The 12,500-nt window shown below is 39.6% G+C and overlaps 2 pseudogenes; one reads left to right on the plus strand and one right to left on the minus strand.

Moving 5' to 3' along the window:
- The window catches only part of LOC137994222 (uncharacterized), a 1,347-nt pseudogene extending 1,110 nt beyond the window's left edge, over positions 1-237 (minus strand).
- Positions 1-12,500, plus strand: part of LOC137995713 (uncharacterized) — a 419,354-nt pseudogene that overhangs the window by 362,483 nt on the left and 44,371 nt on the right.

A 12,500-nucleotide genomic window follows, 5' to 3' on the forward strand; every position in this document is an offset into this window, starting at 1 on the left:
CAATTCTTGGCAATGACAGGATAAGAAACGCATTGTGGTAGCACCCAGCGTTATCGGATCGCAGGAAAGCGTCAGTAAGGTTGGAATAACTAGACTTTAAAGCCACAAGCGTACTTTCCAGGATCGATGCCACAGCAAACCAGTGTTGAGTACATTTGTCAAAAAGGTGGATGTAGCTTCTCGTCTAGAGAAAGAACGGGATTGTATTATATTAGTACCGTTACATATGTATATCATATTTCATATTTTATTAATTATTAGATAAGTAATTGTAGTAAGGTGTCCGCAATTAGTGAGCAAAGCGGTATGCTAGCGACTTCGCCATTTTCATAAGGTTCTGTTATCTCATCCCATCTTATCTCATCTTCCAGTAATTGTGTAAATTGTGTAAATTAACTTTTTCTGGCTAATGACTTCCGTGCCGATGTAACATTCACATGTGTCTGTTGCGGTATCGCTTTTAATTATTCCGTTCCTCTAAGTTACTGTGATGACTACCAAATTGGTTTATTACTCGTCCTGTTACGCTGGCGTGATAAACACTTATCATTAATCAGTTGTAGTTTTTATTTTTTCTAGACGTCGTCCTTAGATACATCACACCCAGATGTAAGACTGTACCTCAATTTCACTGTCATCCTCCTTTTTGACAGCGACAGAAACATGCCACGGCATTCCCTTTTTCCCAAACAAATCCCGTTGTGTTTCCCGGTAACTGAGTGGGAGAAATTTCATAGCCCAGTCCATAATGACAAGGACTTGGTTATCGGCCAGGTTTTCGACAACAGCTTTTTTTGCAGTGTCCTGATGAGCCGCTCTGAGGATATGCGCTTTCCACCCATCAATATCAGGAATTGCGTTATCCACATGGTACTGTAACTCTTCCAGAAGGTCTTTACTGCCAAAAGACGTATAGCATTATTAGATATGCTTTCTTTTGAGATTTTCAAACTTGCATATTGTTTCGTAAGTTCTTTCCGGGGTTTCAATTGAAAAGAAGGGTAATCCTAGAGACAAGCAGGTAAAGAAAACCCTTACAGAGGGTTTAATTCTCAAACATTTCATAAAAGTCTAAGAAGATGATAGACACATAGTCACCTGAATTTGACTTCTTGTGAGTCAAATGCCAACTGAAGGTCTGCAATTGCATTCTTGAGATCATCGCATCGATCGCAGCCAACAGTGTGCTGATGCGCACAGCTTCCTTGGAACTCTGGTTCGGCACTACTCAGGGCGAATTGCTAGCAGTGGTCAGGACAAGGGCTCTCCCTTGACAAGTGGATTTTGTAATCGGTCTTTAAATATTGCCTTGCACTTTTCAAGCGACGTTTGATATCTTTCACTCCTTCCTCTTGTAGACCTAAAAACAACACAATAACAGTTGACACATTTATTTTTTGAGATGCAGTACAACGATATAAAAACTTTCATGCACTCGCATAACCTGGGAATAAAGTGTTTTTCTAGCATTTTATTATCAGGAAATTCACTCACAATTTTACAGTCTAGTCATTCGCTCTTTCTTTTGCACTGATTTAATAACTTTAGACATGAGTCGCATTGTGGACAATTTTTGTTTTTGTCGTGTCATAAATTGTCACACAAGTTTGTCGGGGCATTTTGCCCCCAGAGGGTTGCAACCGATCAGACATAGTTATGTCTGATCGCGACTTAAGAGTCGCACAAGTCGCGAGCATGCAATGACAGAATTTATGTCCAATGTAGACATCGATCCTGCTAGTGCGACCCCTGCCTTAGCGATTGTGCTTACCAAGTGAGCATAACCTTTCTGCTGTTTCGACCAATGTGGCAAAGGCACACACACCATCTGTTTGGATGCTGTCCAGCCCTCTGAGCGATTTCTTTTTAGAAGCTGCGCATACCTTTTGGTAAAAAGAAGGTGCATCACACAAATGGGATGATGAACTTTATTTATGTGTTTGAAAATATCTCGCACAAGGAGATCCCTGAGTAGGGGACACCTGACTAGTAACTACGTAATGAAGCATATATGTATAACATTTTTGAAGCAATATCTGCGTTCTTTGTATCCTAACATCGAGATAGTGAAGCCTATGCTGTACTTGAAGAGTAGGCTGCCATTCTAGTGATGTTTCGACTTCAGGAACTGATTCTTGTGAAGCGGACGAAAAAGCCTCTGAACTTGCATCATCTGCCCCCATTGGAAGTTGTTGAGTTGATATTACCACAGGACCTACCTCTTGTGAGGCGTACCAAAGTGCCTCGGAACTTAAATCGTCTGCCCCTGCTGGGAGTTGTGAAGTTGGTATTGCCTATAGAATTAAGAAAAAATGTACATTACAAAAGAAATAGTATAACGCAGGTGAGTTTGTTTTCCCACGTCTTTAAGAAAACCAATCAAAAATGGAAAGTACAAACCTTACCTCACTAGGCTGCTCTTGGAGTGATGAAAGACTAGTTTCAGGCTCCCTGACTGTCATAGGCTCAGCTGAAGGCTGAAGTTCTGGTAATGTGGGAACTTTGAGATGAGCAGCACCATGTTGGCTTCAATCCCAGACCCCTTCCCGGTTCCCCGTTCCCCGTTCTAGTAACATGCATGTCGGTATAAAAACTCACAGTAACATTCAGAGACTTAAAATTGACTGAAATGAATTCTTCGATTTTTTCTGAAGGCAAGTTGCCCCTGAAAATTTTGGGAGTCAATTGAATACAAAATTTGCGTAATTAGATGAAATTGGCTCCGAGGCTTTGGGGAATAAAAGAAAAGAAATCCCATCAAGGATGAGGAATGAATAATTAATTTCTTTTGTTATATTTCCCAAAGCCCCGGAGCCAAGTTACAATTTTAATACATCGGAATTAGCCTATTTGATGTGGTGGTGACTACAAAGGGTGCCTAATTTGTATATTCATACTTTTCAGAAAAACAAGACTGTGGCACGGAAACTAATTCTAATTATATTGAGCCACAGACGCTAAAAAAAAACCTGCAAAGAGCTATAAAACTGATTTTTGATCATACGGACTAGAAAACCATTTGAAAACGATTGCATTCAGATAAAAGAAACGTGAGGATTTGGGCCGTGTGTCCAGTTTGCGTAATATTTTAGTCGGGTCAAATTACGACTAAAAATTAAATCCACAACCCTTGCAGATAAAAAATAAAGAGTGATAACATAAGACCTCGGATTTTAGAAGTTTTTCAGACGAACGTAATAGGCAATTTTCACGATGGCGTCATTTGACTACACCTACAACTATTTAGTTTGTTTTTCTTTTCATATTTAAATTTTGTATTACCAGTGGGGTAAAAATAACAATAGCTTTAATTAACATGAGACAAGCGAAACCTGAAGGATTCTGGTACTTGTCGTCAAATGGTGTCATCATGCAAATGTCCTATTAAGACAACTGGGGCTTCACGATCTTTCACGACACTATCCCAAAATGCGTAAATTTTACCAAACAATTGTCCAACAGACTGTTATTTGCAGGACTGAATCTGGTATCATTTTTGGCTAAACAAGGAATACCGCGGGTGTCTATTTTGGCTTCACCAAAAATAGAAAAAAAAACATACCTGCACCGACGGGAACAAGAACTTTCCATTTCGTCATAATTTCTTTACACATCTGCAGGCTTGCTCCTCTTTCCGATTTTCGTCGCTTATTGCCATGCAGAGGATGGTAACATTTGTGAATTGGTCTCCACCACGTTCCTAGCGCAGCCCGATGCTTTGGACACACTGTCATATCGTTTCCCTCCAGATCAAACAATCCTACTCTAGCTAAAATAAGGTCTTTTTCCGAAATAACAGATGTTTGGGCAACTTTCAGCTGTCGCAGGTGAGATTTGATATCCTTAGTACAAGAAGACATAGGAAAAAATTCATTCCTCCCTGGAAATCGTGCCGAACTATTGCAAGTACTGTTGGAATGTGAAGCGAACGAACATGACAATTGGGCAGCCATAGCTTTCAGTTGCTGCTCCTAAAAATCGACAAAGTGTTACGCACTTCACTTGCAAGAAAAGAAACTACGTGTTCTTCTTTATCTTTCTTTTCTTTCATTGGTGTGTTTACACCAGGGTAATTGAAAGATCCGTATCTCAGAAAAATACCTTACAAACGTAACCGAAAAGAACTTAATTCGCTGTAGAATGTGGATTGCCTGTCAAAGATAAACTAAGTCAGTGAATTTTATTTCTGAATTCAAGTAGATATACTGGCACATGTACCAAAAACAAGTGTCACGCCACACATCTACATTTACACGAAGGCTGCTGTTTGTCTTGTAAGGAGATTACCTCGAGTGCATTCCAAGTTTGAAAAATGAATTTAATAAGTGTGGAAAGTAACAAAATGTGACAAAATACACCTGATACACTTTGCTTTCAACAGTCTACTTCCGGCATAAAACGTATCGGTTTTATTAGATTTACTAACAACTGTTAGTAAATAATGTCAATATCTTAAAATTTATATAATTAATTTAACTCCTTAACTATGCTGAGAAACATCTCTTAAGGTTTTTAGAACTGAAAAACAAACAAATAGGCGTCACTGGTGCCATTAAACGATTCGAATAAGCTGCTCAAACAGCAGCTTATGGGTACAGAGTGTGCAATTGACTTGGACTGTCACGTACTTCAGAGGAATGCGATAAAAAATATTTCACAGAGGCCAAAAATTTTTTTCGTCAGAAACATAGCACTATGATGGGCTTTTACTGTGACTACATGTTTGTCGACATGCAATGTTGCCCATTGGAGATATTTGCAATTTAAAAAGCCTAATTTGCGGTTTCTTAAAATTGTTGCGTGACGTGGTTAATTTTGAAATGTTCCACATTGGCGAGAATAATTTCAAACCACTCCAACATTGGACCTTTTATTGCTTAAGGGTCAAAGTATTTTTGGATGAAAAAAAGATGAAAATCCACTGCATTCTGTTAGTGTGAGGAATCTTTGTTGGAAGTACAATTTTAGAGCTAATTTCGGGGGTTTATCCCTGGGATTTGATGTGAAAGCCCAAAACACCCCAAGGATTGACCGGGGGCCCAAACTACTTTGGGCTCTTAAATAACTTAATGACCTTAATCAACTGTGAAAGTTTGAGAGAAATCGGTGAGATGGCATGTGTCACGCCTGCCTGGTCCTCTCTTGGACAGACTCTTAATGGAATACATAAAAATGTGAATGATCTTGTTTTCAGAGATATAGTGGAATAAAGTACATCAGTAAAACTCTTCTTTGACCTTGAAATGACAAAGTTGCTTTTATGGCTCTGAAGTGGAATTTTTTTTTTTTTTCGGGTGTGCTTGTTTTCTTTTAAAACTCATTCAGTTCAAGAAAAAATTATTGCCAAACTGGTGAGTTACAAAGTAAATTTCACTGGAAAAACTGATGTCGCACTCATCGCTTCCTGATTCATGCGATATCGGTATTTAGCGTAAAATTTACTGTGGAATTCACTAGTTAGGCAATGAATTTTTCTATAGAAGAAAGGAAAGAAAATGATATAATTATTAAAGCAGCAACCGGAAACATCAAAACGCGGACAATTCGAAATCTTTTATTTTCACAAACCCTACAGGCAGTAAGAATAAATATTCAGGGAGCTCCACTTTTAGGTTTGGCTAAATCTATATATACCGGTATTAGTTTTAACCTGCGTATAATTAGTATTACTTTATTTAAGTTACATGCAGTTTTTCATTGTTAATCAGGTGGTATTGACAGAGATGATTGTTGAAAAGTGGGTAAAAGAGAACATGTCTCCTTTACTTACAAGACAACGGGAGTAATAAGCATTACATCAAAAAAGATGAAATCTGGCAAGCATTCCTTAACAGTTTTCCCATGACTCCAAACGACCAGAAGGATATATTTTTCTCTCACTTTGGAACAGGCTTAAAAAAATTGACAATGTGACTGTCGTTAGAAAAAAAAAATTAAAAAGTAGGATACCATGGGTTCCTTTTGAAGTGTCTAGCCCAAGTGAATAGCGAAATAGTTGTAAATTGGGCCAATTGCAATTTAGCCCCAGGCTCTTCAACTGATGTCGTTGATGAAGAATGTCTGTGGCAAAGTTTTCAAGGATTTATAAAAATGGGTTTGTTGAGCAACAACAACCGAACCACCAACCTCCAATATGACTGAGGTGAGAAACAAGTCCGAAGACTGTTTTAAAGCAGAGCAATTGGGTACTATTGCCGAACTTAAAGTAAAGACTGGTGGCGAGAGTGTTGCAGGTTCCCAGTACTGTGACGGCAAAGGAAATGTATGCCAAGGTACGAAAATGATCACTTTTCCCCTGAGAAATAACTTATTCTTGAATTCGTGTACAATGATCAAAATTTATTAACCGGCGAAGATAGTGACGTTGAGGATGATCTAGTCACAGAGCAGTCGCATTTCCATGAATACGAAATGCTACATTTTTCACATAATGATAATGAAAGTATTAAAAGCGAAGGGGAATTTGAAAGCGTAAGTATTGTGGAGTTTATCACAAGCAATGAAGACGCTGACAGTAGTTTGATGTTGAATCCCTCAAATAAAGGTGATGCAATCCAAATATCAGATTCACCCCCCTTTGGAGACGATTCTCAAAGTGATGATGTGGAAAAAGAGGCATTATTTCAACATTTTCACAAAAAAGTCAATTGCTTGTTGGCGAGTAATTTACCAGGAATGGCGAAGAGTTTTAAGGAGTACCTGGAAGCGATTTTCGAAAACAGCAATTCAATGGATATGGAACGAATGACCATCCAGAAGCGTAGTAAGAGCAAAGCCACCTTCTACGACTGCCAGCTTAGAGCCCTTGTGGCTGCATCGTTCCCTCCAGGGAGGGATGTGACTGTCACTGTTGAAGGAGACAGATTCCCACAGTTTAGTCAGCTCCATAAAAGTACTTTTTTATGCGGGGTTTGTAGCCCTAAGTTGGCCGTTGAAGATGGTAGGGCCCATCCACGCCTAAGGTGTAGAACCCAAGCTTCATTGGATGCCATTATGCCAGGTACCGCCACATTGAAGTTTACAGGTCTAATGCAAGTCAGAGAACATGCCAGCTCTGAGAGCCACAGACACGCAATACAATTTTTCACTGCAACAGATGACACCACACATGCATTAAGGGAGTATTCCCAAGAATAATCTCTGGATGGTAAGAGAAAATCAGGTGCTCAACAGTCCATCTGCAAGTTCTTCTGTCCTTTAAACAAGCAGATACCTCCGGATCATTTTCAACAATCTAAGAAAGGAAAAGTTGCGTGCCATCATCTATGGGATAGGGAGGTCGTTAAACACTTTGCCGATGAACGCCAAATCAGACATCTGACTGCAAAATCCATTTTCCAGCGCTAAGTCAATTGGGGGTGACATATCATGCTTTCGTACCATGGAAGGACACGAAAAGTGTCATTATTATAAAACCTGGAGGGATGTGCATCCTGTGAATGTGAAAGATGTACTTGAAAAGGCCAACAACAGCTTCCGGTCTATTTATGTGCCAGTGAAGTGCACCATAGATCCCTATGGCCGAAGTGTGCAAATTGATGGCAGCATTAAAAGTATTGAACCACCTTGTACTGGTGAAGCGTTGTCTCAAGGTGAAAGCCGTTATACATGCAGCAGTTGTTGCAAGCCACTGAGGGAATTTTGAGGGTAGCCTTTGGAACACCAGAAGAAGTTCAAGAGTCAGTCTCGAGTGCCATCATTATTCTCCGACTGTGGAGAAGACTTTTGAGCTACAAAAGATGCCTTTGAATTCCAAACCAGGTGCTAAATCCAAACGACCCATCAAAACAGGGTAAATTCCTGACAAATGGATGCTACATGACAGCAGCGATTCTATTTGCTGTTGCTTCACTTTACCAGCTTGCAATGTTCTTGCATTTTAAACACCTTGGTCCCTCTGCAGGTTCTCTGTACAAAGTCAACTGAGAGAATCATCAGCGAGATTCAAGGGAAGACCACTGAAATCCAGTCTTTGGATGCTCAGCCGACCTTTGCTGATGTGTTGGATAAGAGCTCAAGGGTTCACTTCAACATCAACGCCAAACAGCACCTTGCAGAAGCTGGAGCGAAAGTAAAACAGTCATCCAACAGGAAGCAAAGAGCCTTTGCATTTTTTAAGTCTACTCTAAGTGAAGGAGAATCATACAATTACCCACCCGAGTATAAAGCTTTTCTTGGAGAACAAAGGCAAGCTCATCTTTGGGGTATTAGAAATGGCCAGTTGTTGTTTGAAAAGTACATGCCACTTGAGGCTGTACAGCTGCTAAAAGATAGCAACTACTGCTAAGTTCCATACCGCTTTGATCATCCTGTTGGTCTGCAGTTCATAGATGGAGACTTGCCAGATGTCTTCAACATGTTGGACAAGACCTACTCATCTGTCAAATACTGTTCCTGTAACCTCGAAGAGGACTTTGAACATGTGAATACTGAGAACAAAGTTGTTAACGAGAAAAGGGAAAAAGAAGGCAAAGAAGAAGAAGAAGAATACAAAGTAGATAATTTCGAAGAGGAAAGAGAAGGTTCTGATAGAGGAGGAAATGCTCAGAAATGAAAATTTCCAAATTCGTTGGTGGAACAACTACATTTATACACATAAAAAAAGCGTTAAAGCCTCTTCTTCTTCCGAGGGAGTACATTGCACGATGTCGCCAGAAACGCCACTGGGCTGCAAAGTACCTTCTGGGTAAGGCACCTCTCGACCCAAAACATGATATCATCAAATTTCCAAATGTTGCCCAAAAAGGGGCAATCCAAATAAGGCGCAGATGTATCAAGCTTCCAGTTGAATGGTGACTTGTCCATCAGAGTGCGTTTTTCTGTTTATCAACAATCTGCATCTGGTGATCTGTGCCATTCACAGTCTTCCTTGGGTCTAACACAATGGAGAGCATCATCTTCCATATTCGGTGCTGTTGAACTTATTCCTGTTGGCGAAAACAGTGCAGGGTGCTATAAGCTGCATGAGGCATCCAAGAATATACTAAATGAAATGGGATTTGTCAAATTAGACGAAACAGAAACAGCTTCATCTGAGACAAACATGGATGAGCAATAAGGAGATCCTTTGCCTGAGGACTTTTACGAGATTGAAGAGGTCTTGCTAAGATGTTTGTGCAAGGACTCTTTGACGTACAAGTACAAAGGTCGCTTCAAGGGGTACCAGTCTGATGAGGACATGTGGCTTCCAGTGTCGTATTTCAACAGAGCAATCAAATTTGAATCAACAACTTTATTTGGAAGAAAGAGAAAGCACAAGATTGATCCCGATACTCATTGTGATATTTCAAACAAAAGGAGAAGAACTTGTATGGAGGAATCAAAGAAGAGTGCAAAGAAGGGAAAAGAGATGACTCTAAGAGCACCTTCTTTTTGCAAGGACGAAATGCAAGAGACCAAACCGGTAAATGTTCACAAGGGAAAACCTGGCTATTCTTGCTTATCTGCGATGCAAGACCGTGACACTGACACCACAGAAATGCATGATATCGCACCTAAAAGTTCAAAATCTAGGCCTTTTCAACCAATGGTTAGCAGATCAGAATCTCTCAACAAACAGCACGAGACCATGGATCTAAAGTCCACGAAGATGCCGTGTAAAGTCGCTGAAGACGATAAACTGCCATGCCAAAAGAAGAGAGGCTCATGTTGCAACAGCAAGAAAAACGCTGATGACAACAAGACAACAAGACAATCACCCAAAGACAGGAAGAGGGACTATCACAGAAGAAAAACTTTATTAGAACAAAGGACAAGGGAAAGGCTTTCCATTCCTCTTTAGCCCCAATGCATGATGGCAACGACAGCGAAACCGTTGTTTTACCTCCTTCGCCTCCAAAATCGAACTCTTTTTTGAAGACTTCAAATATGGCAACCTACACGGATGAAAGACAATTAGAGTTTCTTACTAATTCTTGGTGAGGAAAGGTCTGTTCAAGCAACCAAGAAGAATTCCTCAAGAGTGGGTGTTAGAAATGGGAGTTATGGGGGAAGTACTTCAACACAATGACAATGTTTGTTTGCCAAGGTGATTGATTGCTGAAACGAGGACGACGTTTTCACAGAGCAGCAATAAGTGTGTACTTACAGACCCTCTAAGAGTAAGCAAAACTACCGCCACAATCTGTTCTTTTGGATATAGAGAAAGAACTTGTCAAATGCACAAATGAGGCCGCTGAAAAGTTAGTCAAGATCCCATGGTATGGTATCTTAAACCAACGTGGTATAATGGTATTGCAAAGATTCCATCGTTTCAAACGTCTACACACAGAGGTAGAATTCGAGAAGGCATTGCTTCAAAGTACGTTCCATTTGTCAGCATTTAGAGAGGAAGGACATCACGCAAGCTTTATTAGACAGGTGGAACTTTGAGGGTACTTACCTGTCATCCTACCACAGTTATAAAATCACGTCCCAGGAACTATCACAATTATGTGGTGAGAGATACCTATCTGATGAAAGTTTGAATTTTTTGGGACAGAAATATTGCGATATTTCCAACGAAAACAGACAAGAATGTAACCATATTCTACTTCCGTCTTTTCTATCCACTGGCAAAGTTTTTGAGAATGTTGTAACATCAGTGTCATGCACATGTTTATGCCGGTTCACATAAACTCGAACCAGTCGATGATCAGACAGTTTTCTTTGACGATGGCTTTCATTTTCCTATTCCTCTCGAACTTAATAGAAATGCACAGGAAATCATCATAATTAGCCAAGTGACAAGAAATGATAGATTTCTACCCTCAAAATGGACGGAAATAAAGCGCTTCAGAATTTCGATGCCTGATCAGCCAGCAAGGTGATCCATATCAACTGTTGGATGTGGAAGTTGCGGGGGTTACTGTCCTCTGCCCCATCTGGGATTTTTGCAATGGAAAAACAAATGGATTTTCTTGGTCATACAAAGAGGCGCCACGCTTGCGTTTGGAACTGAGGTCCTTGGTCTCTCACCCTGATCAAAAAAGGTTGCTTTTGTGCCAATTTATTTCGTGAAATCCTCCCTGTGTCAATGGATCAGTGTTCTGTTAAATAATCATCATGCCAGTCGGACAAAAGAGGAGCATCGAAAAAATAAGGACTTTCCTTGTCATCTCATCATATGTGACCCTATTTGGGAAAAGCAGGTTTAAAGATAATAGCGTTGAAGCGTTTTTTCGTTGTAATGCATTTTCAATGCATTGAAAATGCCTTGAGGAGCATTTCCATTGCGTTTTGAAACGGAACCGAAATGCGTTGCAAATCCATTTCAAAATCATTTCAAAACATTGTCAATGCATTGTCAAACAATGACAACGTATTCAATGAAACCGCCGCGGGCCGTTTGGAATCATTCATATAACTGCTGCTATTCTTTACAGCGAATTGTTAACCTGTTAGCATGAACTCCAGCACGTACGTATCGGTTTGAATTTGAGCAGAAACATCAAATGCATGGAGTTTTCCTGTAGTTTTGCAGAGAACGTGGCTAAGTGTAAAACTCAACTATCCTATGGCTGCTGTTACTTACCTTTTTGGCTTCAGTTCTTACAGTGTTGAACGAAATTATGGCGGCAAAATGACTGTCTGCTACATGCATGTGTTTCAAATGACATTTGAACAATTGATAGAGTCTGAAATTTTCCTTTGTGAAAAACTTTAATATTATTTTAGGTGTTATGCTTTATTGTTTATCGTTTTGACAAGAGATATTGTGTACGTGTATATACATTTACTGTGCATTGTAGGATTTTTATAATAGAAATAAATGGCTCCAATCCTTGTCAAATTTAATACTTTTGCCGTTAGCGACTGGTTTAAGAGAGCCTTTAAATTAAATATACATCCCTAAATTGTAGAAGGACATCGGACGAAACTCATGTACCGTACAGTATGTAGGTTATCAACAAAAATGGATGAATACAGGAACCTTGCTAACTCGGGTCAGGACTCACTAACGAAACATGTAAAAATCAACACTGTGGTTGTGCTAGTGCTGACCGAGTCAACAATGACAACTATTTATTGGTATTCTCACTATAGAGCATCCAAATACTAATGTTGGAAGGCAAAACAAGCGATGTTTTGGAAATTTTCAATTTGTGATGGTCATTTCGACACACGTGACCCTATTCCAAACATATCAGAAGTTCAAGATGGAAAGCTTGAAAACAGACAGAAAAAGGTTAATTGTGAGCTATTACAAACTGATGTCATGAAAGCAAACTTCAGACAAGGTCTATCTCTTAATTTGCTCCTGTTAATAATCAAATACTCTTTCTTCACAAAAGTTTGTTCAAAAAACGCATAACTGGCCGGGAGCGAAGAAATGAGATAGCCGTATTCAGGCTGATAATTACATGGCCACACTGCATGCAATAAATTGCATAATGCACATTATCTCCCAGCACTCACACAGATAATAACATTCAAAACTATAATTATTTCAAACAACAAAGACAAAATGTATTTTAGTATAAGTTCATTTATTGGGAAAAAATAACAGAAAATGAGTAGAA

Source organism: Montipora foliosa, chromosome 3, assembly GCF_036669935.1.
Source record: "Montipora foliosa isolate CH-2021 chromosome 3, ASM3666993v2, whole genome shotgun sequence".
In the NCBI taxonomy this organism is placed as follows: Eukaryota; Metazoa; Cnidaria; class Anthozoa; order Scleractinia; family Acroporidae; genus Montipora; species Montipora foliosa.